We start from the raw sequence: 26,751 nt of genomic DNA, 5'->3' as shown, positions 1-26,751 counted from the left end.
ATCGCAACGTTAAGCACTTGCTTGTCGCGTACTCTGAGAGGCACAAAAATTGGGACTCCTATCTGCCGGAGATCGCGTTTGCTTTGCGTTCGACCGTTAACCGCTCGACTGGGTATGCGCCGTCTTCTCTCAATCTGGGTAGAGAGCTGCTAAATCCGATGGACCGGATTCTATCGGACAGCAGGAAGACGCCAGTTGCTTCGTCAGCACGAGCTGAGTACGCGACGCCGCTGCGCGCTAAGATGACGGAGGCCTTACGCAAGGCTCGCCGCAACCTGAGCACAGCTAGGACGCAGCAGAAAGCTCAGTACGACCGCTCGCACCGGGATGTTCACTACAAAGTGGGTGATCTGGTGCTTCGACGCCAGCACGTTCTCAGCGACGCTAGCAAACAGTTTGCGGCCTTGTTGGCGCCGAAATGGATCGGGCCGTTCCGAGTGCGAGAGAAACTTTCCTCGCTCGTTTACAGGCTCGAGGACTTGCGGTCGAAACCGACAGGCGGACCGGTGCACGTATGCGACCTGAAACGCTACGTGCAGCGAGATGAGTGGGTAGAGGACACAGCCCGACCCGCGACGCAGTCGGATAACGAGCGCTGCGATCAGCCGGCGAACCCCGCGTCCCGCTATAACTTGCGCCCTAAGCAGAAACAGAATCTGCCTGCGCAGCCTAGAGCGAGGGCGCGAGCCGGCAGGCAGTCTCGTTAGAAGCATGAACGTACGGGCCGCTCATGCCGATCAATGGCACGCAAGAATGACTTGCGTTAACCCTCATGACTCTCGTGAGGGTCGAACAGCCACGCAGCACGCGCTGCGGGAGCTGGCTACATCTGTGTTGACCTTTTCCAGCGCAGATGGAAAAGAAGCAGGGCACACCAGAACGACACCGTTCCACTTCCAACTACCAGCCACCATCCAGCTTCGGCAACGCGCCGCGCAAAGGCCCGACGCTACGCCCCGCCCGCGACCTGCAGTCGCCACCCTGGCCACCCCGGCTACCTGCCACATCGCATCGGAGCTGCCCACCCGCGTACTGTGCGCTACCGCCTGCGGGGCCCCATTACCACCACAACTCTGGGCCCTCGCCTGCTGACCAGGTATGCCAGGGCAGCCCAACCGCGGCCTCAACCATAAAGCGCCACAGCCCTGGCCCCTGAAGCCACCTGACTCAGTAACTCAGGGGCGCAGCCATTGACCTGGCCTCCAAGCCATCGCAGCCGGCGCCAAGGAGGCGGTCGACCAAATTAACCGGAACGGCGCAGCCGCGCGCACTCGGAAGACCGTGACAGGGAACAAGATGCCAAGCGTCATCGTGCGGGAGGCCAAGCCCTCGGAGCGAAGCAGCTAATCCGCGGGGGCGTGGCGCGGCCGTCAACCGATGCACCTGCGGGAGCTGAAGAACTTCGATCCCAGGATGGCGGAGAAGATCAAGTAATGTTGCCCCTGTTTCTGTGTTCGGGAGGCTTCTTAAGGAGGGGAGGATGTGGGATACACTGGTATCCCCTCCTCGTCCCCCGCGCCAGCGGCGACCGTGACTTACACGGGCGCGCTGGTCACCAGGAATGTGGAGAGAAGGCACCCCCGCGACTGCTCATTTCCGCCCCAGCACTGACGTGACGTCACGGCAGCGCGCTGCCTTCTGCGGAGAGGGTAGCACGCCTAAGCTTGACGGCAACGAATTGCTGCCAGTGAGGCAATGCCCGAATGGATAAAAGGGGGGAACGCGCGGCGGGAAGCGACTCTCGCTGCCGGACCTTACCTAAGTGCTCCACGGACCCCTTCCGCTGCCCGCCGGCCCCCGAACACCAACGCCGGTCGACGTCAACGACTTGGTGAGCTACTGAACATCTATTTTACGGATAGAACATTCTTCCGCAGTGTGCTTTACCTCGCGTTAGGATAATAAACTATTTCCTAGCGTGCCCTGCCGTTGCCTATTTTGTCCGGACCTGCCGTGGCTGCGACTCTGCGCCACGGGTTGGGGAAACATGTTGCGTACTTGAATAATGCCTGCGTGTAGCTTGAACAGAAGCTCGCCTTCTCGGCCGGCTGGACGCAGAGGGACCCCATACAGTCACCACGTGACCACACTGTACCACATAGCAACAGTGGGCGCCTCAGTTGATACCTATGCTTTGTTGTTGCGAATGCAGGAAGAATCAAGAGTAAAGTGCACGCGCCTGCCCTCTAACTCAAGCGGAGCCACAATCGCTGCCACGTGCGAACAGTAGGAGAGGTATAAAATGAGAGAATAGATTCAAAGGCAAGGAGCGCGTCGAAAATACTGAGTCATACGATAAGACGTCGGTTTGGCAGCAGGTACACCCGGTGATGAATCCTCGCAATACTCGAGGAACCTATATCCCAGTCCGTTGGGTCACGAAGCAATCGATACCAAGAATGTGACATTAGACAGCTTTAGTTGACCGGAGCGATAGTCCCGCTCCGCTCACGGTAGCACGGTAAGCGGTAGCGGAGCGCAGACACCGAGTTCTTTTTTGGTTTCGCGTGAAACGAATTTCCCTCAGCGGAGGAGACTCTCGTAGCGCCCTCGGTGCAGTTAAACTGGAAACACTACATTTGATAAACTATATAGGGTCATTATTTCTTTGTATACTGTAAAACATACTTTTTATTGTACCATTTTATTTTATATGCACTTGAAGTTATTTAGGCAGCAGAAATGTTTTTAACATATGTTGATGTACTTCGACAGCTCGGGTCTTCCCGATATCCAAAGCAAGCCAACAGCAGCCCTAGCCAAGGTTGTACTTGTTTTTCCTGATGTTGATTTCACGAGCCATCGTACATATGTACTACGTATAACAACATTTGCTACATCTACACATGCGACGCCAAAGCCGAATTAGCAGCGCTGGCGGTAGAAGTCGACGACGAACTCTGCGTGCTTGCCTCGCTGGGGACAGCCATCTTGCTCCGCTGCCGTGGACCGGCTCGCTCCGCTAGGGTCGTCAGCGAGCGGAACGGGAGGTGAGCTCCGGTCATTGACTTTCTTACTATTAACTAGAGCGAAAGCTGGCGCTCCGCCTATGGGAGTTTGCATGGAGCTTCCTCGAGACCACCTGTACCACCATGGGCGCTCTAAGCATCATGGGGCGGAGACCTACCGGCTGCAGAACTACGCCTTTTGGCCAAAAATAATGAAAAAAACGTTGTTAGATAATTTAGAATGTCCTATCATTCAATATCCTGTCTATCAATCGTAACAAACGAGCTGAAAAGTATGGAAAAGCAAATCTTGCTCAAAATAAGCAATGGCTTGATCTGATATTGGCCAAGCATTGCAGACCACAAAAGCCAATATTTCGTGCTTAACAGGCGCACTTTTTAAAAACAAAATATGGTTTTGAAAAAAATGTTGTCGCCTCAACATTTTAAAACGTTCTTCCACACCACTTCGGAAAACAAAAACCTTTTATTGGCGTCGTGTGCTGCAGCGTTTTCGGTTTATTAAAGGATACATAAGTATTCACAATGGATGTACAAAAGTGGTGATTCTAGGCATCAGTGGCATGGCAATATCAGTGACAGCCACTCCAAGCAATCAGTATCGGAAAATGCCAGTATGCTGTAAAAAGGTACGGTACTATCAAAAAAGTATGGTATAAATAACCAAATGCTACATCAATCAATATATGTGCATACACAATAACTTTGTACAGACTCAGGTAAATGGCAATGAAGTAAAACATTTCACATGTATTGAAATATATCAATGTGTGGCAATGAGTATACGCGTACAAAATGAGCCAGTCAAATGTTTCACCTTTTAACTTGTGCAGAAGAATTCACAGTGCATAAGTAGTCCTTGATCAATGTGTGGCAATGAGTATACACATACAAAGCGAGCCAGCCAAAAATTTCAACCCTTAACATGTGCAGAAGAATTCACAGTGCATAAGTAGACCAAGGGCAACATAATATGCTGCAGTGCTACATACAGCTTCATGGACAGACACCAAGAAAAGTTCACCTTCGAACTCTGCTAACAATGGGCATGTTTACCTCTCGGCTAACGAGTTCCAGGCTTGCACGGTTTAGGGCATGGCTCGGTTACTTGTTTAATGTAGACGCAAAGGGAAGGAAAATGTAACAAAGGCAGGTCGAGAAACGAATTTTTAAAAATTCGCAGAACAGTTGTAGCCGTGGCTGGCGCACAACAATAATCGGAGGTCATTAATTCATGTTGCAGTGATGACACACTGGAGGGTAAGGCAAGATATGCATGCGTATAAATAGCTCATAGAGAAATAACAAATATAATTTGCAATGCGTAAAACAAGCCACTAATTCTCTGTGCGGCATTATATTGCATCTGCCGTAATGTCGGGTGGTTTACAAAATGGTAAATTGCAAGTGGTCCTTGTACTGTGCAGTGTCCGCACATGTTAAGGGATCCAATATAACATGCCGGCCACTAGTACTATGTCCCTCCTAGTGCATTTGTTTGCTTGGGGACGTAAAACCCTCAATGTTACAGCTTGCAGAAAAAATTCCTAAAACAGCCAGTATAAGTAGCACTTTATCATAGTTTGAGAATGCCTGTTTTCGACGCTAGCATACGTGTCAACCAAGTCGCATCTCATGTGTATACCCTCTTAATTGTTACAGAGCCGAACACATGAGCCAGCCTGTTTTTGCTGGTGCTAGATTCCAGATACTGCTAACTTCCCCCAACAGCAAAATAGAGTGCAACAGTCCTGACTAGGGGATGGCAAATTATATGCCACAAAACATTTTGGTTCTGCAGAGTACTTTTTGGATTTTTTGAGCTGCTGAAGCCATGCTTGCCTCAACATTAAGTTTCATTACTTGATTTTTTCACTAACCACGCTACAATTGCTTATAGAGACTGATTTCAGCATACAACTAATTATTATTAATTGAATTCTGGCATTTTTTTGAGTGGCTGTATGGCTATGTGCTTGTTGAACAGGAGGAGAAAGAAGCCATATAACACGGGGTTCCCGAGTACCTTTTGTAAGCTGTTAGTATTCGTCAGTAATAAGTAAATTCAAACCCCTGGTCACAGGATAGGATAGGATAAACTTTATTGCTCTAACAAGGGCTTTCGGTCAGACAGAGGTCTTCATCTTCAAGCAGATGTCTCCCTCCGTCTTGCAGAGGTCGGCGCCCCTATTCCAGGGTACCACTGAGTTTGGCCGCTCGCTGGGCATGGATGACTAATCATCTTTGAAGGGGTTAACAGCGTTCACACTAACATGGCACACAACAGTTCCAGAAAGCAATCTTGCATTTCATACAGCAAGAGGAAAAGCAATTACAGTATATGCGCAACCAGAGCAGAATTATAAACTATCATAGCAGCCACGTCACCAACTGCAGTGAACTGTGTTTGTGAAACACACTTAGCAGAAGGGTGTAGTGGCTCAGCCGAAGAGCCACAACCCCCTTACATAACAAATGCAAAACACTTATGAACATGACAAATAAATAGTTCGACAAAGAGACAGCACATAAGCAGTAGGCAGAAATAAAATACTAAATATTTTATTCATTTAGTAACACAATGCGTCATGAATAAAACAGCATATTTACGCTTCTTTCTGTTAGGAGAATCTGCTTTGACTTTGTATCTGTGCTTCTGTTGAAGAATGAGGTGTACCCATGTAGCCTTGTGTGGCATATTAAATTAAGAAGCTTCAGACTTCAGCCTACTGAACAGAGCATGCCCTGTCGGCTTGGCATCCTTTCAACCAGATTCTTACAAACATTCGATATGTGGGCACTGGGCACACAATGTGATTTCTTATCCGAAGGCGGAATCTAATTCCTTTAATAATATTGACATTCTTCAGAGGTTGCGGCAGAAAATGTGAAAACTCGGTCAGGATCACCAGTCTCCTTGAGTAGTATAAAAAGTTGATGTCGCTCATGGACAGAGCCACCGCCTGCGGCAAGCAGTGTTCTCTCACATGTACACTCAGTAGTTCTCAGATCAAAAAAGCTTTTCACAAGAGTGACAGCGATAAGGTAAACATTTCCATATACTATGCGAGGGGCATGTTGTGAAGACCCCTGCACATCAGATGAATTGGAGCCTTGCGGCCTGCTGTGGCTTGTGGTTTGTATGCTGCTTAATGACAACAATACGGAAACACCCTCCAGGTTGATTAGGAATGCATTTGTTGTCACTTCAGAGTCTCCTTGAGAAATCGTGAAAACTTTGCCAATCCAGCTATGTTTCAGAGTGGCAACGAATTGGTGCAGATTGTGTGTCTCAGTAGGGCCTTTTTTATGAATAATTGAAAAAAGGTTTGGAAAGGGTCTAGCAGAAATCAACGAGTGAAAAGATAAGTAAATTGGAAATCTTATTTTAGATAGTCCACAGCAGGAGCAAGAATTTGATTGTAATCTGCCAACCTTTGATGTAGCGTGGTTACTCGTCCCGAGGGGAACCAAAATGTCATTGGGTAATCCTATTTATGGGTGACTCAAAGAAGACATGGTGTTCCGAACCCTGACACATGCGTACCACAACTCGTCATCCTACGTTTTCAGGCTTGAATTGAACAGGCTGTCAAAAAGCTGATCCGCCTTTTCTGCGAGCTCTGCTGTAAATTTGGCATCAACAGGAAGCCCCTGAATGGTGGTTAAAGTGCGAAGTGCCACAGACACAGATTTGCTGAACACTTTTCAAACTCTCGTGTCAGCGAAGGCATCCTGCAAATGTGTTGTTCTTTAGTTTCTTCACTAATCTGCTTTTGAGATGTCCAGTTGCTGTGTTCAAATATGACTTATGGCTGGGATGGATGAGGATTATTGACAGGCTGGCATCGTTCCGACTCATGAGCACAGATGACTGCTTTCACCTAATGACGTTTTGTTTCAAGCCACTGGATTAAGTCTAATAGCAGCTTGTATATTGCAAGGGCTGATGATGCTTTGTGGGCTCCGCAAAGGCTACTGGCTGAATCCAAGTTCTTGATATGCCAGGCACTGCCATAACAAGAGCTTTGTTTTCCACATGAGATGTCCTTGTATTCCCATCATCTACGAAGCCAATTACGGCATCCCTCATAGCGTGAGTCGCTTTGGGACATTAAACCCCCATAGAACATAAACAATATCTTGCGAGTGATCATGCATCACAATTCTTTTCAAGTCTATTTCATTGAATAAAAGGCAAAATGCTTTGTCTTGATGTGGTCAATCTATTGTTACTGATTCCATTGCATTCAATGCACCTGGAATGATATTAAGTGTCATTGGGATGTGTGCCAGCCAGCGCCTCAGCATCCTCACCTGCAGCAAAGGAAGCATTTCACTAAAGAAACAAGATTTTTTGAGTTAATGAACAAATTGAGAGCGAATTGTTTGTTTTTACCAGTGCTTTTTGGATTTTGGAAAAGAGCAGAGCCTGATCTGAAAAAATCTCTTGTAGCAAATGCGGCTTATGCTTTTTTAGAGCCTCTTGATGTGTTACTTGCCTTCTCTGATGCCTTTTTCTTATCCGGCCCAGTACTTTCCCGTATCTGTCACTTTAAGAATGCAGTTTCTCAATCTGCTTGAGAATTTGAGCGGTGTACACAGATGTGCGTCTCCTCTGTCTTCTTTTTGGTGCTTCCGGTGCAGATGTCACCGTTGCCTGTCCGACGCTGGCCTGTATGGCACCACTGAGGTCACTGGGCCAGCTTCACCTGAAAAAAATATTAAAGAAAACAAAGAGACGTATTTTTGTAAACTTCACAGAGCAGCCTAGATACCGTACAAATTACTGTTAGGGTGCAATCACAGGGCAACTAATTGCCCACTGTGCAATGCCATGTCATGTTTTGTTTGAAGTCATGAATATACTCAGGCAGAAATGAGCATTCATAGGGGAAGTTTATCATGTAGTGGTCGGAAAATTTTCCTGTCTAAGGACCACAAATTCACAACTACAGAAATTAAACGGGGCATGAAAGCAGTTCATTAAAGAACTTGCAGAATTTTATGAAACATTGACAGAAAGCAACAACCCTTGCAAAGTAATGGTATTTATATTAGTTCATACTCGGCTTCATAAGCGAAGTTTACAAAACTGCGACACATTGTATGTACTCATGTATCTCGTTTCGCTGATGCGTCATCGTTTACATGCACCACATCAAGCTTGGTGGTGCCATGCCCAGTGTAGACTATGGAACGGCAAGCTGCGCCCACTTCCAACTTAGGATACTTTTGTTAGCTGCAGCTGGTATCAAGTGCAGGCGGGGGATGGGTGCGCATTTCCCACATCTGATATGCTAGAAAGTCGAGACAGGTCACATTCATGTAAACGTGGCTGCGAGACAACTGATATCTCAAGTGCTCGATATATGTTGCGTTATCTTTTTTTTAAAAATAACAGAGCTGAAAATGGGGACTTAAAGAGGAGAAAAACACAGGACTTCTCCTTTTGAAGTCCCAGTTTTCCGCACTGTTATATTTAAAAATGTATCACCAACTCGCCCACCTAGCTATTGTGTTGAATTGCATTATCAGCAATTTAAAAACTAAACTTTGTGAACAAAATGACTGAAGGTATGCCTATAACTATGTTTTGTTCCGAAAGCAATAAACAGCTTAAGTATTTGCATAGCTGTGTCTGAACAGTGTGTACATTTTCATAACATGTCTGAGTTATGGAAATGGGAGAATCAAGAAATAATCTTTTGCATTAAAGTAAAACTGATGCCTATTACAGACCCTTCGATATCCATCACGAAAATATCACGGCTACCGGTCCATAGTTCTTTATGCAAATGAAAAAACGAGCTATTTGCAAAAATGTTCATATTTTCTTTGTGCACTTACCATCATAGGGTAAGTTCCATGGTGCTGTTATTGGAACTCTGAAGAGTGTCCTTGGGCCAGCACCTGTTGAAAAAGAACAAATGCACGGTAGGAGGCTCGAAACCAGGTGTTTTAATGCTCAGGTGCAATTTTTCTTAAACTAGCTTTGCATTGCTTATGTGAAAAAAAGAGGAGGGAACGAAGATGGGTCCAGAAAAAAAGTAAAAAGAAGCGGCCCGCGCAAAAGGCGCTGCCTCGCTTATAAAGACCGTAAAGCACCCTCAGACTCATATTGCCCCAACCGGTGGAAGCGCCGCGAAACCGCGAAAAAGGCCATAAAAAACTAGGCGAAACTGTTTCTGGGAGGTTCACGAAAGCACACACGGCAGAAAGGAACAAGATAGGAATACTTTGGTGCCCTCCAGTATATGGTCGATCGTGCGCGCTTAGAGCGAGAAACGCCAGGGACAGCCGGGGTTCAGGGCTGAGGGAAATTTACAATGCTTAGAGCAGGTTGTACCATGTAAAAGCTGTGTCTGGAACGGCAGCACTACGGTACACAATAGTTTCGAGCAACGCTTCCGCGAGGCACACTGAGGAGTTCAGCACGAATACTGCCAATCAAAGCATCCTGTGCATCTAACAAAAACAACTTCGACGGCTTTTATGTATGCAGCTCACGGCGCGCTCTTGACTTTCAGCGCGCTGCCCCATCCTACTGGTGTTAGTGAGGCCTGCGCGATAATTCTGAATGTGACGCTCACATCGCGGCTGCAGAAAACACGCAAGTAATATATATGCAAGCGCTAAATTCCTTAAAACGTATACCAAACTGTAACAGCGAGACACTTAAGATTAAGCCAGACAGTGAGGCGCGAGCGCGCGTACACACAAATGTAAGCAAGCAAAACAAAGTAGCGAGCGGTCCCACGCTAAGAAAGGCAATGCCGCGTCGGGCCATCTAGAACTGCATCACGGCCCCTTATTTTCGCTTTTATGAGTCTAAACCTACTTTTAAAATGGATATCGCAAAACCAAAGCCGCTGTAGTAAACGGCACCAGGCGAAATTCGTTGTATTCCATTGGCCATTTGAAATCGCAACGGTTGACCGTTGCGATTTCAAATTGCCGATGGAATACACATAGGCACGCAGGACGCCACGGTTTTGTGAACTTGCTACGCCAAGAGGGTTATAATGTGCAGTGAATTCATAACTACCTGAGGTGGGCAGGAACACTGAAGAAGCTTTGACCACTCTTGTCGGATGTGCTGTACTACCACTCTACGCTGCTCGGCTCCAACCCTGCCACAAGAGCCACAGACCACATCAAAAGATGTGAAGAGTGGCTCTACACCGAGACCCACACATATATTTCTATGAATAAAGTTATTACTACTACTACTCCCGTGATACGTCACGTCGGTCAGGCGAAAGTTCCGTTTCTCCTACTTTCGCCCACGCTGCCCGCGCGGCGGCGCTGACGCAATGTGTCATTTCTTTGATATTTTATTTTTAATACTTGGCGCGGACGAGTAACAGCCTTGCCGGTACTGGATGCCCCTGCCAACTTGAGCGACAGCGGAACAAAAAATTGCCCGTGGTGCACAAGATGGCTTTTACCGATATGCAACTGAATTTCCGAAGGGATTGGAAGCCTGTTCCATATTGAAGCAACTTTTTGTTCCGCTATCGCGCAACAGGTCTTTTTCTTTCGATCTATTATATAGTATAGCGGCCATCGAAGTGGGACCACACTGGGACCACTATTTTGCACAAAATTTGCAGCCACCCGTTTGACGCAGAATTTTCGAAGTGGTGTCAAATGATTTGGAACGTTCCTGGGGATAAAATTGCGGAATTCGCAATGACGACCTTTCCGCCCCCAAACCGTGCATTCCGAGGACCTCCAGATTGCCATTACGGCCGAACCATTTGTAGCGGGGTGTTCCGGATGGTGTCAGATGATTCGTCGTGTTGTGATGCGTATGTCTGTAACATTTATTGACTGATATAACGAGGAAATATGTTGGGTGAAGCGAAGGCGGCTGCAAATCGCAATAGTAGTGCAAAATCCATGAGGTAGAGTGGTGCATACGCCTAGAAACGCGCCGCTTTGTCGACTCATCGTGTGGGCTGCTTCTCGCAACAAGCCCAAGGAATGCAGAGGAGGCACTTCCAGACTAGCACCCCTTGGCGAGCGAAATGGGAGGTGCCGTTCTGGGACCGCTAGGTGACGCCTGGCTTGGGCTAGCGGGTGCTTGGGTTGAGCAGGTGGCCGCGACCGTTGGCGGGAAAGGCGGCAAAGATGTTTGAACACTGTGAACACAGTTGTGCGCGGTAACCCCGTTCGCAGCAACCTTACTGGCCCATGAACGGAGAAACGCGGCTCCATGCCTGTTCGCAACGTGAAAAGTGTAACTGGCGCATGATCGGAGCTGAACACTGCTCTTTTCACCGCTCTCAGTACACTGTAAAAAAAATTCCGTACCTATAACGTAGACTATGTACGTTTTAAATACAGAACCACTTCTGCTTTCAATGAAACGTAGGGAATGACCGTATATTCAGTCCAGTATTGAAGGAAACGTCCGTGTTCCTCTGTAGTCGTTGCAGGGAAAAATACTAAACATTCAATTTAAGGGATCAAAACTTAACACGACAGGATGGTTGACCCCATCGACTATGTGTTGCACCAAATGCACTAATAACTTGCTTAAAGGCAGCAAAAACAGAAGATGCTTATGATGTAACGCCACTTTTACACGATGAACTGCTGGCCCGCAGACTATAGGCATCACATGACGTCCGATTTTTTATTTGTCTGGTTTACTCTTAGCCAACAATGTCCGCAAACTAGCATGGCGAACGACCGTGAGCATGTCTCACGTGATTAACACAATGAAGAGCCGAGGAAGGGTGATAACGCATTACGTTGCTTCAAGGTTGAGTGATTGGTACAAATTGTGAGCAACGTTAAATAACAAAGTCCTTAATTTGCTATAATGTTAAAAGCTGACTTGATGAAAATATTTTTCGCTACATTGCTAGCCACATGATAGAGTAACATTTAATAAAAATGTTACTGCAACATTTGCTTCCTGTGAGAAATGCTGCGTAATGAGGTCAACTGTTAGAAAACATTTAGACACAGACAATGGTTGGACAACTTCTCTAAAGTGAAACTGAACACCAGCTGAAAGTACATTGCAAACATGATGAAAGTGCACAATTTGAAAGCCGAATTTCCATCTGCCATTTGGTAAGGAAATAAACAACTGAGTAAACCAAAAGCATGGGCAAACAAATCTGTGAATGCAGTGCAATGTAGCAGTTACATCTTTGCTACACAACCATTAATCAAAAACACCAACTCCTTCATGGATAACAAAAGCACCGACACAACAACATATTGCTCAATGCAATGTTTAATTTAGTAGGTACCTATTGCCGCCCATTCATGCCTGCTCTTCCTGCAGATAAATGAAACGCCACCAAAAAGCAGCGAGCAGCCATAATTGCTGCAGTGACAAGGAGCATGTGCACCATCGATGCTGTTCCCCCATCCTGAGTAGGAAATAATAGCAGTTTTTTCTGGAAATACTCTGAAAGCACGAATTTTCTATCCATCGTTTACTTAGCTTGCACTGACACGACCCATTGTGTACTCGGTACCTTTGACAAACAAGGGGCCAGCCGATAGGCACACAAGACTGTAGAACCTTGCTAACTTGCAAAAAATCAATGCACAGAAAGAAAAAGCTGACAAAAAAATGAGGAATTCCTTATTTGCACTTTTTATACAATACTAAGAATGTGGCTAAGATATGGCATGAACATTGTTTTTTTCTGTTCACTTAGAAACTTTCCAGCCTGTGCTAGCATATTACTGTGATGTAAATAATGAACCATGCCAGCACTGTACAATATGCTGTAACACTTATGAAATACTCCCCTTCAAGGCTACCGCATGCCTCTTACATGCGGTACAGTTTAAATCTGCCAAACTAGCTAGTCTGCAAGGTGAGACACCAAGCCTCTGACATCTGGCGATGTGTACCTTTCATGTAGTTAGAGTGATTGGAGATGCTCCTTTTTGATGGCATTTCAGTTGCTGGGTGTGGAAGGACCAGATATGAAGGGCAACAACTAGACACCAACTTTTTAAGCAACATCACAATAAGCAATGTGCCTTAGCTTTCCTTCTGTCCAAAAAGGAGTTTCATTTTCTATGTTCTGTGTACACACAACTGCTTGCATGTGCACATTTTGGCTTGCTGGGAGGTGCTTTCCTCTGTTAAACTACAGTTTTAACTCTAGCCTCAGTCTTCTGCACCTTCTTAATTTTTTTGCTAGCATTCACCTTAAGTCGCGTACAAACTCACGCAGATCTCCACTTTTCTACGTTTCCAGCTGTCACATCTTCTCTGCCTTCGTCATGTCCACCACTGCATCCAATGCCTTCAAGTCTGCTGTGTATAATCATTTTAATTAATCTGCCTACACATGTATTTATGTTAGTCGCTCTCCTCTCTTCGATGCCAATTGGCCCTGAGAGTAAATAAGTGAAATGGTAGTCTAATCTAGGTCTGAGCAATCACGCATTATGTTGAGTTTATTTTACCACGTTGGCCAGTAGAGAGTGGAAGGAAAAAAAGCTGCTAAGTGGAGCTCGACGTGCCTCTCGACCCCTACACTGGAAAGCAGCAGACACCAAGGCATACGTAATCACTAACGACAACAGAACATGACAAGTGTGAAGTAATTCAGTAACGTTCGTCGCATTTACCACAGTGCATACTCGCTGCTCAGTAATTTATTACCTCATTAGACATTCTTCAAAGAGAGTGTACAATTATGTGTTTTGTTTGAACATGGCACCACAGTACAATGACAATCATTAACCTTGTGCCAACACAACATAAAATAAACTTCTGCCCAGTAAATGCATTGCTTACAGTGCCACCACGGCACCTGTTTAGAAAATAAGCTCAAAATATTAGTGACATTAAATTTGAGCAGACGGTAATTCCCCTACCCCCTCCCTAAAAAAATGAAAAAGGGTGCTCTTCCGACGGTACGTTTGCACGCTGTAATATTTGCGAGTCCAACTACGTGTGAAATTCAGATATAGATAATTAACGCCAAAGCATTCGGTTGAATGCGAGGCGCCAGGGCGCGGGCAAACAGTAATCGTCTTCAGGTATCCACTGGTGCCACGCCCTGAGGGCCACTGCTCGGCGAATACCATTCATGGCCACGTTCACATCCAACAAGCTTGTCACAAACATCACACAGGTGATGATGCAGCAGCAGTTCATCATTGCTGTTGGCCAGTGCTGAATTTTTTGGCGTGGTAAACGGAATCATCCACCGAAACGCGCGTCGACTGTTACTCGCCAGATTCTTGCAGTCCCACGAGGGAGAGCAGCTTTTCCGTCGGCTTCAAGTCTACTCTTTCGTGCAGGGCCACTGGCATTGTAACGCACATTCTGCATGATCGTTTTACTACGCACCGATGCCGCACGGGACAGCGAGCTGTTGTATGTACACTCCAATGCAGCGTTCCGGCCACACACATACACACACACACATACTAAAGACACGCAACGCGCAGGACGCACGCAGCGAACACGGAAGAACAAAAACCCATTCCATAGCGCCTGTTCATTCAACTCCACACTGCGCTAACTGCGCACATGTTTCCGACTGCGGGCTCGGCTAGCGCTTCGACTTCGCCATGGCTAGCCATGGCCAAGCTGCGCTGCCGCTGGTGGTAATAACGTTCATGCAACGAAAAGAAAAAACAATATATAAAACGATTCAGGTTGTCAGCTAAAAAAGCTACCGTAAAATTAAATACATCTTATATGTTTTTGCCGTTGTGCGCCTTTGCGACATCAGCGACGTGAGCTTGAGCGCGAATACGCGAATGGCGCTATGAATTTCCCGTGTTGCTCCGTAAATTGCAAATGGCGCGGCTGCGCCGCTAACTTTTAGACATGCTTGCAGAGGTAGTCGGTGCGAACAGTTGGAAGTTCAGTCGACTGGAGTTGCTCAAGGAAAGTCAGCGGCACTGCCTTTTTATTGTTTCTGTGCATTGCGAGTGACTTTGGCGGCAGCCACTCGGCAACGTCTCCGGTTTGGCGAACTTGTGAGAAGGTGAGCCTTTTGTTCTCAAATTTTGAAAGCGGTTTTTTGCTTGTATTGTAACCCTGCGTCTCGTCGCATGTTATGTTCACGATAACATCATTACAACGTGCATGCGCTTTCTGTCTCTAATTAGAGTAATATTGGTCGATCAGCGTAAACTTTTGGATTCAATTAAGCACGAACTGTCCATGTTGGTACTGCGTGTCGAATGTGTTTTGAGATGATTCTGAGCGGGAGATGGTGTTCTGATAATTTGTGTACTACCAGATATAGTCTAGACATTTGAAACCATTTATCACACTGAAACAAAGTTGGAAAACTGTTTTGTGTTCATGCATCTGCTGTCCTTAAACTTGACTTTTCGGCAATCATTCGCATGGCTCCTTTGGATCTGGAAAATTGACTACTGTTGCCAGGGGTGCCTGGTAGCAGAGCTCCTGGGGACGCCCAGTGGGTCATTTGTTTGTCCAAGTGCCCAGTACCAAAGGTACCATTCCTGACATTTTTTCCCAGTCCGTTAACCTCATATTCCTTGCAAAGATTACAGTATGTAATCAGGTAGTAAAAAAATTGGTAACTTCTGCATATTTCAGAACAGTTCAGAGAAATGCACATGCAGCATCAGTATTCTCTCGGTAGAATTTCTGAGACCTGGATTCATTTCTTCTAGGACTGTGGCAAGCAGTAGGTCAACTGTACATAAATTTATTTTCCTCTGGTGCAAAGTAAAGAGTGCAAACGTCATAAGACAAGTCTCTAGTCTGTTTCATTCTCACTGCATTTGGCCAAAGCATATATGAAATGCTGTATGTTTTATGCCCTATTTTCCTTTACATTGAGCAGTAGATATTGACAGTGAATAGCAAGGCAACTCCACTCGCTGACGGTTTTGCCTTCGGCAGCAAAACAGGGAATACCTTACCCCATGTGTTATCTCGACAGACTGAAAACTGCGATGGACAGCTGCGTCCACAGCTGCTATATCCTCCCAAGTGCATGCGCTCGTAAGACACATAATAACTCTGGATTGCCATTAACATAGCCTTGCTCATTGCAGTTGCCGATAAACACCTCATAAGTGGTACTATTATGCACTCTTCTTTGGCACTATGTATGAGCTTCTGTTTTCGCGCTTTCTAGAAATAATGCATGCAGTTTTGAACTGCGAAAAGAGAATTTACGTTTAACTAGATTGTCATGTCAGTATGTTACAGCCAAATTGTACATTGATGTCAGTGCTGGTGGTTTCTTTTCATTATTTTAGGAGAATGTTATAATTTTACCTATAGCAAATAATAGCCCTCACTAATTAGCTGATTTTGTCATGTCCAGTATTCTGATATGCTAAGCCACCAAAGCATGATTCAGAATGTTGTCAGAACTAAAGGCACTGAGTCTTTCGTGTCAGTAAAAAATGTGCTTTATACCCCTGTCACATGGCATTCCTCGAAGGCCTTTCCAGCAAAGGCACCATTTTTCACCAAAGGAGCGAAAGCTTAAAGGAGCAGCGATGCAGCTACACGGTGCAGCCCAAAGGTGAAAGTCGTTCAGGCTTAGCACCCGCTGCTATACTCGAGGTGGCTGAAGTGAGTGTTCTAAAATTAAAGTGGTGTATTCTGTTCATTCGTTGAGCTTTGACAATTTTTTATTCTGATTGCTTCCTTAAAAGTACTGCAACAGCTACTCTCATCAGCAGGAGCAGGTTTTGTACGTGTATTGCCTTGGCCTCCATGGGCGCTCGGTGTTGCCGCAACACTTTCACTGTCTTGAAATTTGAACATAAAACATAAACACCCGTACAAAAACCAAAGCCAGACACACCTTTCGTATTTGAAAAAAATGTTTTCAAACATTATTAGCTTATCTATTTTTTTTATTGCTTTTACTTTTTTACTTTGGATGGTACTGCGATCACAGCTTCTCGAATGCCGCGTCTTCGGGCTCCGAAGGTCTCGGTTGAGCGCCTTCGCCTCCAAGGCCCTTAGCGACAAAGGCGCAACATTTGTACCGGGTAGCTGCATTCCTTACGCCCTTGGATATGATTCTCAAAGGCCTTTGCGGTGCCCGTGTGACAGGGGTATTAGTGTGGTATGGCTGCTTGAACACCTGTCCCTGGTATCTCACAAACTGAATAAGGAATGGAAAAGCCTCAGGGTGCTTGCCGACGTTTCGACACGAGGACTTGTCTTTGTCTGGCAAAGTGTTCATCATTGGTGGGGTTTAAATAAGGTTTTCACTTCGAGGCGAAAGGCCTATTGTGTGGGACGAGGGTGCGATATGGGAAGGGCGTTACGATGGGGAGCATGAACCTTGACCAGGCATGATAGCTGCTAAAGAAGATTAACCGGTTGACCTGCAGAACTGTGAAAACAAAAAAGCCCAATTCAGTAGAAACGAATCTCGGGGTATGGAGTGTGGATAGTGGGCTTGAATGGCTTTATGTCCAGCCACAACAGGTGGCTTGGTATGGCTGGCTGCCTTTTCCTGAAAAACTAGGATAAAGGAATTAAGGAGCATGGCAGAATAAAATACCAGGGGGAATAGGGGGGGCAAAATAATTTGAAGTAAAAAGAGAAAATGAGGGCAGGTTCGGAGAAAAGGCAAAAAGAAGGGGGAGGGGGAGGAGTATGGCAGCCAAGGTTCCGAGAAGTGATGTCAGGAGGTGCAGGGCGTAAGGTTAAAGTATAACGATAAATTAAAGAAAGCAGGAAAGGAGGGGGAAAATGTGGGTTGGGAAACCTCTGACCATGTGCAAGGCCTTTTCAAATAATTATGCCAATTCCGGAATGTACAGAGCTGGCCACATTTAGTGCAAACATGTGAGCGCATGGCCGCACTCTTTAGAGGTCCACTGTGTGCGGCGCAGCCACTCATCGCTGCAAAATGGCGCAAGAGGAGATGCACCTGGATGTGGTGCTTCATGTCATGTTACACTTCGATGTGTGGCAATGTCAGACACAGTGGCCCAAAGAGCACAGCCATGTGCTCGTGTGTTCGCACTAAGAGTGGACAACCCTGTAATTGATTCTAAGTTTCCTCTGTATATGTTGACCCCAGACGAAAACAAGTTGTCTTGTCGAAATGGCAAGCACCCTGAGATTTTTCCTTCCCTTGTTCACTTTTTGAGTGTCAAGAAACCATCTGCCTACTCTCTCTGTACCATGCACTCCACATCTTGTACGGTTATCTTTGTATGTATACACCAGTGATAAATCATGAAGGAAATCAAGGGATTTGTATTTGTATTGCTTAACACTTACTTTAAAGCTATATCATGAGGGTATAGTTGAAAATGTGCTACGGGGGCTTGGTTGTGTGTCGTGACTGGTTTCTCTTTATCAGGGCTACTTGACAGCCACCATGAAACGCAGGCTTTTGAAAAGTCGTTCCTCATATAAAAGAGCGTTTCCACTGTTACAATGGAAATGTTATTTGCTAAAAACTTCAATCATTGCAGTTCAGGGATTGATATTTTTCAAATAACTAACCTGAAGTTCAAAACCTGCAGAAGGAACTATGTAACTTTTTTCCTGCCTTAAAAACCCAGTACTTATTTGCCAGTTTCAGCAAGCAGAGGTCTGTTTTATGGCACATACTTTCCACTACCTTGCATGAAAATTGTGCAGTACAGGCCCACCATAAAACTAGGGGCATAGTATACTGCTTGTATGCAACTACTTTGGCGTTAGACCATGCATAGCATGGTCTTAAAGTTATTCTTTTCATTTGCAACTGGTTCATAAAAGGCCTATTCTGGCAAAAGGCATTTAGCAAAATTATCTTCCTCTGAATGCTTCTAAGGATAACTTTAGTTCATTCAGGAAAATATATATTGACAATATCTCTTAAAGGCATGATTGTACATATTAGCTCTTGTTACCTCACAGTATTTAGTTTTGTGCCTCCAGCATCACTGACTTGCATCATATGTTAAATAGAGTATTAAAAAGCTCGCTGTTAGTTTAAACCACAACTCATAATGGGGCTGTGCACTTTTTGTTGTGTTACATGAAATATACTTATGTATGAAACAATTTCTTTCAGCTGCACCTCACATGATTCAAATTCCATCAGAAGAAAGGCTGCAACACAACATTGCTCACTAACTGTTGCTTTCCCAGCACATAACATGCCATAACAGCACATAGCAGGTAAGATGTGAACAAAAACAGTGCATGTATATGTTCCACACATGCATTTTGTGTACTACCAACACTATGATATGATTAACTATGTCATGTAAGAGAGAGCACACAAATCATTTTTTGTATATATTGCAGCATGGTTATTTCAAGTTTTAAACTGGCCATTGAAACGACCCATTGTATCACCGCTGGTTACCCGGTGGCACTGGGGATCGAACTCCACACCTACCGCTTGCGAGGCAGATGCTCGGACCACTAGGCCACTCCTGCGGTCCCCCCCACTGATGTTGCTTACACCAGGTGCTGTTAAAGCCCCGGTATGTATGTTAAATGCATTTTAGAAAACCATCACTTCCAAAGTACCATTTCATCTTTATAGCAAAACCACAGTTCGCCTAGCTAGACAAACCTGCTGCATACAAGCCAGCAGAAGGGTTGCACATACATGCTTCGTTAGGAAAACATAAAAATCAAGCAGAGCCTGCCCTTCATGGTGCATTATACCCTGATTTTGAGCAATGATCAAGATAGGCAGATGGTCATTTCATTGAACACTTGCATGATACATTCGTAGAATCGAAAAGACAAGTACTATTGCAAAATCTTCAAACAGTGTTTATTATCAGAGAAAACATACCATGAAAAAAGTGTTGGATTAGTTATGGTGCACCTTGTATGGGGAAAGGGGCTCCCACTTTGGGAAAGGCTTAATTTTGGAATAACGACAGCGTTTAAACTAGTTGGGTTACCATGTTTAGATAGTGGATGTGCTCAAAAAGACACTGGAAGTAAGCACACTGTGTGGAAATCTCTTTCTGTATCCTTGTCTTTTCGAGCGCTTTCACGATCTAAACTTAATTTTGCAAGAGAGCACGGAAAACAAATATTTAAATTCTGATAATTAAGGATAAAAGATCATGTTTCATTGTGTTGCTTAAAGTGTACATTGTATCACTATTGCTGTATTGCAGCACTTCTGTCGTGGCCTTGCATTGCAGCCTCTTGACTTTTGTTTATATAATAGGCAGTCCTTTTTTTTATTCGATTGCAACACTTTAGGAGTTACTACAGAGTTGCGTGGTAGCGAACTCTCAGATTAACGGTTTGCATTATTACGCCCGCATAACTTGCTTAGTGTTTCACTGCAGTCTTGTTACTAGAACAGCCTCTTGAAAGTATTCAGCCTGGTGGTCATTGAGGGTTACTGTTCACATATCAAAATGCCGGATCAGCTGTATACTCTTTACAGCTACCAGAACTATGGTACATTTCATGACATGCTGGCTGAAGAGTGCTGGAGCACCAGACTGGGGATTTGGATGAAACAATTTTCAAATGTGTGCTCGGTATCACGCTGTTTTGTTCCAGTTGTGGAGAGGTTTTCTTTTCATATTTGTTCTGTCAAACATTTAAATTTTGGGCAATATGTTGTTGCCTTTATCTTGTGTTCTCTTTGTTGTTGAGGTTTAGTATTTTTGGCACAAGCACTCCACTCTATTACTTTTCAGTATAATTTAAAATTTGTAGGGCACGTCATGAAGAATAATACTTCTACTTGAATAATCTGCATGTGTTTATGTTCTCATTGTTGATATAAAAACTTAGTTGAGACAGCTTGTATTTTTGCTCTGGCTAGAATTTTTAGGAGAGCCTCAGTAACATAATCACATGACCAACACAAACTTGGTATTATTGTTTGTGCAATGAAAGACAGTTTTAAAATAGTTATTAACAGCTGTCAGTTTAGGACTGGCCTGAAATGTTTTGTGCTTTATGTAGCTCTTCTCTGAGGCAGGATTAATTCATCTGCACCTGCAGCCTGATACCGCCAAGATACCAATTCTTGGGTGAACTTATGATTTTTTTTTCACTGAGCAAACTTGCATCATCTTGAAGCATGGAACTTGAGCTGATTCTTAACAGCTCTAGTGTAGCGAATTTCATTATCCTCATTGCTTAGTTTACATTCACCTCAGGACAATGGCCTTTTCCAGTTTAATTATCTGTGTCTTGCACCAGCTACATGCCACACTATCAGAAATCACCTAATCTTATCTAGTGAGCTTATAATCAGCTATCTCCTGCTATATTTTCCTTAGGGTGAAATTCATTTTGTTGCGATACAATGCACAAGCTGTTTCCTGGCGTGGTGCTCAGCTTATCTGGAATGAAATGCTTGGGAAATGGGTCTCTGATTTCACCTTGAGTAGACGAAATTAACTTGTGCTAAGGCACTCTTTGGCCACAGATGCCCTTGTGCCATTAAAATCCATCAAATTCATTATGTTGCCCTAAGATACCATTGGTGATTCATTCTCTGCATTGTATGCCCTGGCCAGATCCATTTTCTTCTTTTAATTTCTGCCAGAATATTAACAACTTCCTTGTTCATCCCTGTTATGGTTTCACTCGGTCAGTTGTTCTATTATTAATTATAATCACTTTATTGAAAACATATTTTGGGCTAAATGGCATCAAGTTTGCCACTCTGCATAATGATATATATGTTTGGTCTTGTATGTCTTTACTTGTGTGGTAATGTTTATTTTGTGCTCACTGTCTAAACAACCTTATTTGCCTATGATATCCTAAGCCCTTCTATACCTATTTTCCTTCCCCCTGGCTCTTTTTCTTTTCAGTCATTCCTCCTCTTTCCTTTACACCGGCCATTGGTCACAAGGCTGCTGTGGGAACGACAGTCAGCACTGGGCCCTTTTTTGTTCATGGAACCTGCACTGCTACTATTAGCACATAGTACGTTATCAGTATTTTTGTGATACTGCATTTATTGTTATTTATGAAGTAGTTGGCTAAGGCAATGGTAGCAGTGTTGGATATTGCAATATATTAAGCATATATCTCACTTGCAATATATCAGTGTGTTCACTATTACACTACCCTCTATTTCTTTCAGTTCAGTTATTTGGCTATAGATATATTGTGCTGCTTTCGTAGTTTAGTCCACTCAAACTAAAACTTTGCTCTTTGTGTCACAGGTAGAATCTACAATGATTGCTGCTCTGTGTCTTGTAAGCAGGAGGCAGTGTTCAATGGAGCCATGAACTTTCCTTGGAATTGAAAAGCCTTTGCCGTATTATGCGCTGAACCACGAGTGTGAAGAGGAAAATGTTATGCCTTGGATTTCTGCAGAGGTGAGCCATTGCGGTGAATCCACCAGCGCGAAAGACAGGGATGAGAAAGGAGACAAGATAGGTGCTGACTCGCGACTATAGTTTATTGGCGTGAACAGGGAATATATAAAAAGCCAAGCAATACCATAAACCATGTAGTTACAGATAAGCATACAGGACAACATGAGTCAAAAATCGCCCTCAACATTTCCCTGATCGAGGTAGTCCAACTCATTGTGTGTTAACACGGTAGACAAAACACACAATCTTCACGGAGTCTTAAGATGTGTCTAGCCTCGATAATCTCCCATTTAATCTCTCTGAATTTACTGCCAAAATGCGTGTTGCCAAAAGGAAAGGGTAGCAGACTTCACATCCCGTGCAGTGTACAGCAGAGTTACCCCAACCACCTAGCCAAGCCCCTACCCTCTTGTGTTCCTGTAGTCTTACATTCATACACCTTCCAGTTGCACCTACGTAAACCAGACTACAAGATAATAATATTTGATACCACATTCATTTTACAAGGTACATATACATTTCACTCTACACGTGTACTTTTCTCGAGTCACATTCACAGAATTATTCTTAAAATTTTACATGCTTTAGACAACGTATTAGGGGCCGAGAAAGCCACTTTTACATCATACCTTCTGGCCACATTTTTCAAATTGTGCGACAATTTATGTACATACGGTAACACAACTGGTCTTTTGGATATCTGGCTGGCCCCAGCCAGATTGTGCCGGTCGCCGCAAAACTGTCTCAGCTTCTTTAACAATTTATCATATGCTCTTGCAGTAACAAGGTTTGGAAATCCTGCGTTTGTTAACCTTAAAATCTGCTCTTGGAAACTAGTCGTCATGCTGTGAAAGCATAATTTCATCAATTCTGAGCCCGCGCTAGAAAGTGCAATGCTATCTTTCACTAGCTTGGAATGGTCGACATGTAGCCAGGTAGCAGCTTAACACTCGCCAGCACACATGAAGTGTGCTGAACATCAAGGTAAGGTCCAGAAACCACAGCTCTTTTTCTTGGGACATTTGCTCCAAGGTAAACCTGAGATAAAGGCCTTGCTCCTTAAACAACTTGAGAAGATGTACAGGTCCCGAACTATCACACCCTTTATAAAAGACCAGAAAATCATCGACATAGCAGAAGATTTTTCCCCCAGCCCATGCACATTCTAGACAATTATTCTATCCACCCTACTCAAGAAAATATTGCTTAGCACAAGGTCAACCTTTGAACCACTACATATTCGAGACATTAGAACACATACCGCACTGCACTACTCTACAAACATGCTCTTCAAATAAATGCTATTCAATAACATGCTCTTCAGATAAATTTCAGAAAAGGATTCATGCAAAATTATCTCTGGTTATTTGCAAAAGCATCTGTCTACTTCGCATCTTAAAGATCCATTTCTTGTACTCAATTCGCAGTGTGGTTGAGTATCTTAAGAATCACAATCCAGCGGATTGTCTTGTGATTAGTGTCGATGTAGAACTATTTTATTCTATCCCGTATGAAGATCTTGTGAAAAGCTTATGAATGTGTATATCGGAGCACAACGATGAGCTCGTGTTTAGGAATGGGTGTGTAACATAAGTTTTTTTTGGCACTTGCCTCCTTGTTTTTGAAGTGAAGAGCATGTTTGTGGAGTATGGCAGTGCGGCATATGTTCAAAAGTCTGCTAAATGTATCGATTCGAAGGTTGCCCCTGTGCTAAGCAATATTCTCTTAAGCAGGGTGGAAGGAATGATTGCCAAGAAATTGCATGGGCTGGGGGAAATCTTTTGCTACGTCTATGATTTTCTGGTCTTTTACAAAGGTTGTGATAGTGTGGGATCTGTACATATTGTGAACTTGTTTAAGGAGCAAGGCCTTTGTCTTAAGTTTACCTTGGAGAAAATGTCCCAACAAAAAGAGCTGCGGTTTCTGAACCTTACCTTGATGTTCTGCACACGCCATGTGTGCTAGCGATATTCACCCAGGAGTGTTAAGCAGCTACTTGACTGTTGGTCGAACGATTCTAAGCTAGTGAAAGATAGCATTGCGTCGTCAAGTCTAGGCTCGGTATGTGTGAAGCCATGCTTTTACAGCGTGACAACTGGTTTCCAAGAGAAGATTTTAAGGCTAATGAAAGCATGATTTCCCAACCACGCTATTGCAGAAGCGTGCGATAAATTGTTAAAGCTGAGCATATAAGATTGGGCAAGTTGGTCTGACATGCTAAAGATAAGAATGGCGCAGCATCAAGTAACGAGGACAACAGGAGAGCACACCCACGCACAAGTGCCATCCTTGGAGCGGATGCAGAATCTAAGAGCGTGTACTTGACATTCAGCGTTGGCAGCCAAGGATCGGGCTCGTTCAATCTTTAGCGTTCAAATCCGTGTTTCCTCGTTTCCTTGACTGTAAACGCTGAATGTCAAGCACGCACTCTTGGATTTTGTATCTGCTCCAGGGTTGGCACTTGTGTGTGGGTGTGCTGTCCTGCTTTCCTCGTTACTTGATGCTGTGCCATTCTTCCCTTTAGCATGTTAAAAGCTGAAACCCCTTCGCAGGGACTGGCATGATCAGGCTGGGGCCAGCCAGTGAGATGCAAAAAGACTGACTGTGTTGTTGCAAAATTTGAAAACTGTGGCCAGAAGGTATGACATAAAAATGGTGTGTTCGGCCCCTAATAAGTTGTCTACAATCTGTAAAATTGTTAATAACTTTGTGAATTTCGTTAGGGAAAAGCACATGTGTCGAGTGAAACGTGGCAACATATATGTGCCTTGCAACCATTGCATGCATTGCATACCATTATCATGTGGTTGGGTTTATGTTGGTGAAACTGGAATGTGTATCAATGTAAGACTACAGGAGCATGAGAGGTATTTGGATATTGGTAGGGGTTGTAACTTATCTGCATATTACAAGGGATGTGAAGGCTGCTAGCCATTCCTTTCGGCAACACGCATTTTGGCACTACGTTCACAGCAGATTAACCAGAAAATTATCGAGGCTAGACACATCTTATGACTCGGTGACGAATGTGTGAGTGTGCTGCCCATAGCGTTAACATGCAGAGGGTTGGACTGCCTAGATGAGAGGAATGTTAAGGGCAATCTTTTACTTACGTTGTGATGTAGCTTATGTGTAATTGTGTAGTTTGTGGTGTGTGGCTTTTCTGTATACTCTCTGTTCACTTCAATAAACTTCAGTTGCGAGTCAGTGCCTGTTTTGTTTCTTTTTCGTCCCTGTCTCGTGCTGATAGATTCAAGTACTTGTAGAGTAGATTCACTGAATTGTGTACTTGCAGAGGCTTGTGAAAAAACGAGAGGAATTTTCTTTCTTTTATGCGGAATGGAAGGTTGAAATTTTTTTACTTAAATGTTTGCAGCATTAAATTCTATTCGGAAAGGTAAAACCCACTTTATTGTACATTTTGTGTGCAATGGTGCCGGTGGCTGCATGCAACTGAAAACATTCGTCCAGGTTATCTAGCTAGCGTCCTTCTTCCTTGTGCCACATTTTCTGAAATAATATTTTGTCAGATTTATTTCAATCAGAATTTCTAAGAACATATTGGTGATCACATAATTTGGTGATCACATATGACATAATTCAAAGCGTGATCATTGGTATTTTTTAGTCTGGGGCAGTACAATGAGAAGTACATAGTATATAGTAAAATAAATATGACAAGTCTAACATAAACAAAACTTTTTTTTAAAGGAAAATTTTGCTCTCGAAGTGCTGGAGTGACATGGCATTATGAAGACGTGGACAGTGTGCTGTATTCATGATGGCACGAGAACTTGCGTACTGTGCTTCAGGTAACTGGTGAGTACCTTGGTGCTGTGCTTCTGCTAATGTAGCCAAATTATGTTTTTAATCTAAGAGTGTATCTGAAAACTTAAGCAAAAATTGAGTAGTATTTAGATATTCTTGCACCAGATACCACTGTGAGAATTAGTTATTAATGATGTGTCTCACATGTACCCTTGTCTGCTGAATATAGTAAGCATGGCTTTCGAGCTGAGTGCCTCTGACGTATGAAAAAAAAAATGGCCACTGGGCTGCTCCACAACGCGTGGAGCAGCCCAGTGTAGCACATTCAGGCTTCATGGAGTGGAGAATGAAGGCAGTAAATAATTTAAGAGTAGAAAACACAGCACAAACCACAGGACCAGGAAACTGACAGGACACACCGACCCTGATGACACTCTTTGCATGAAGGGTGTTATAAAGTTGCCTGTCATGTAGAGCAAGGTGGAGGTCGCACAGGACTGGTGTTAAATATGAGTTGATGCAGACACCTGTAATTACGTAGTACTCACTGTAGAACTCACATGTACCCTTGTCTGCTGAATATAGTAAGCATGGCTTTCGAGCTGAGTGCCTCCGACGTATGAAAAAAAAATGGCCACTGGGCTGCTCCACAACGCGTGGAGCAGCCCAGTGTAGCACATTCAGGCTTCATGGAGTGGAGAATGAAGGCAGTAAATAATTTAAGAGTAGAAAACAC

At 44.2% G+C, this 26,751-nt stretch overlaps 1 protein-coding gene and 1 long non-coding RNA gene across 3 annotated transcripts in view; both read left to right on the top strand.

Moving 5' to 3' along the window:
• LOC144127118 (uncharacterized) overlaps positions 1-26,751 on the top strand; it is a 74,466-nt gene that overhangs the window by 30,342 nt on the left and 17,373 nt on the right. The gene's annotated exons all lie outside the window — the stretch shown is intronic.
• On the top strand, positions 14,890-22,236 carry LOC144116070 (uncharacterized). 2 transcript variants are annotated; one of them, XR_013311723.1, is made up of 6 exons: positions 14,890-14,959; positions 15,367-15,437; positions 18,995-19,101; positions 19,231-19,412; positions 21,735-21,849; positions 22,092-22,236. It is a non-coding gene; the product is annotated as an uncharacterized LOC144116070 (long non-coding RNA). The 2 variants fall into 2 exon arrangements; XR_013311721.1 differs by lacking the exons at positions 14,890-14,959; positions 19,231-19,412 and having other exon boundaries at positions 14,970-15,437.

This window comes from Amblyomma americanum, chromosome 1, assembly GCF_052857255.1.
Source record: "Amblyomma americanum isolate KBUSLIRL-KWMA chromosome 1, ASM5285725v1, whole genome shotgun sequence".
Lineage (NCBI taxonomy): Eukaryota > Metazoa > Arthropoda > Arachnida > Ixodida > Ixodidae > Amblyomma > Amblyomma americanum.
The sequence above is the reverse complement of the archived record's forward strand: the minus strand, read 5'-3'. Positions and strand labels throughout refer to the sequence as shown.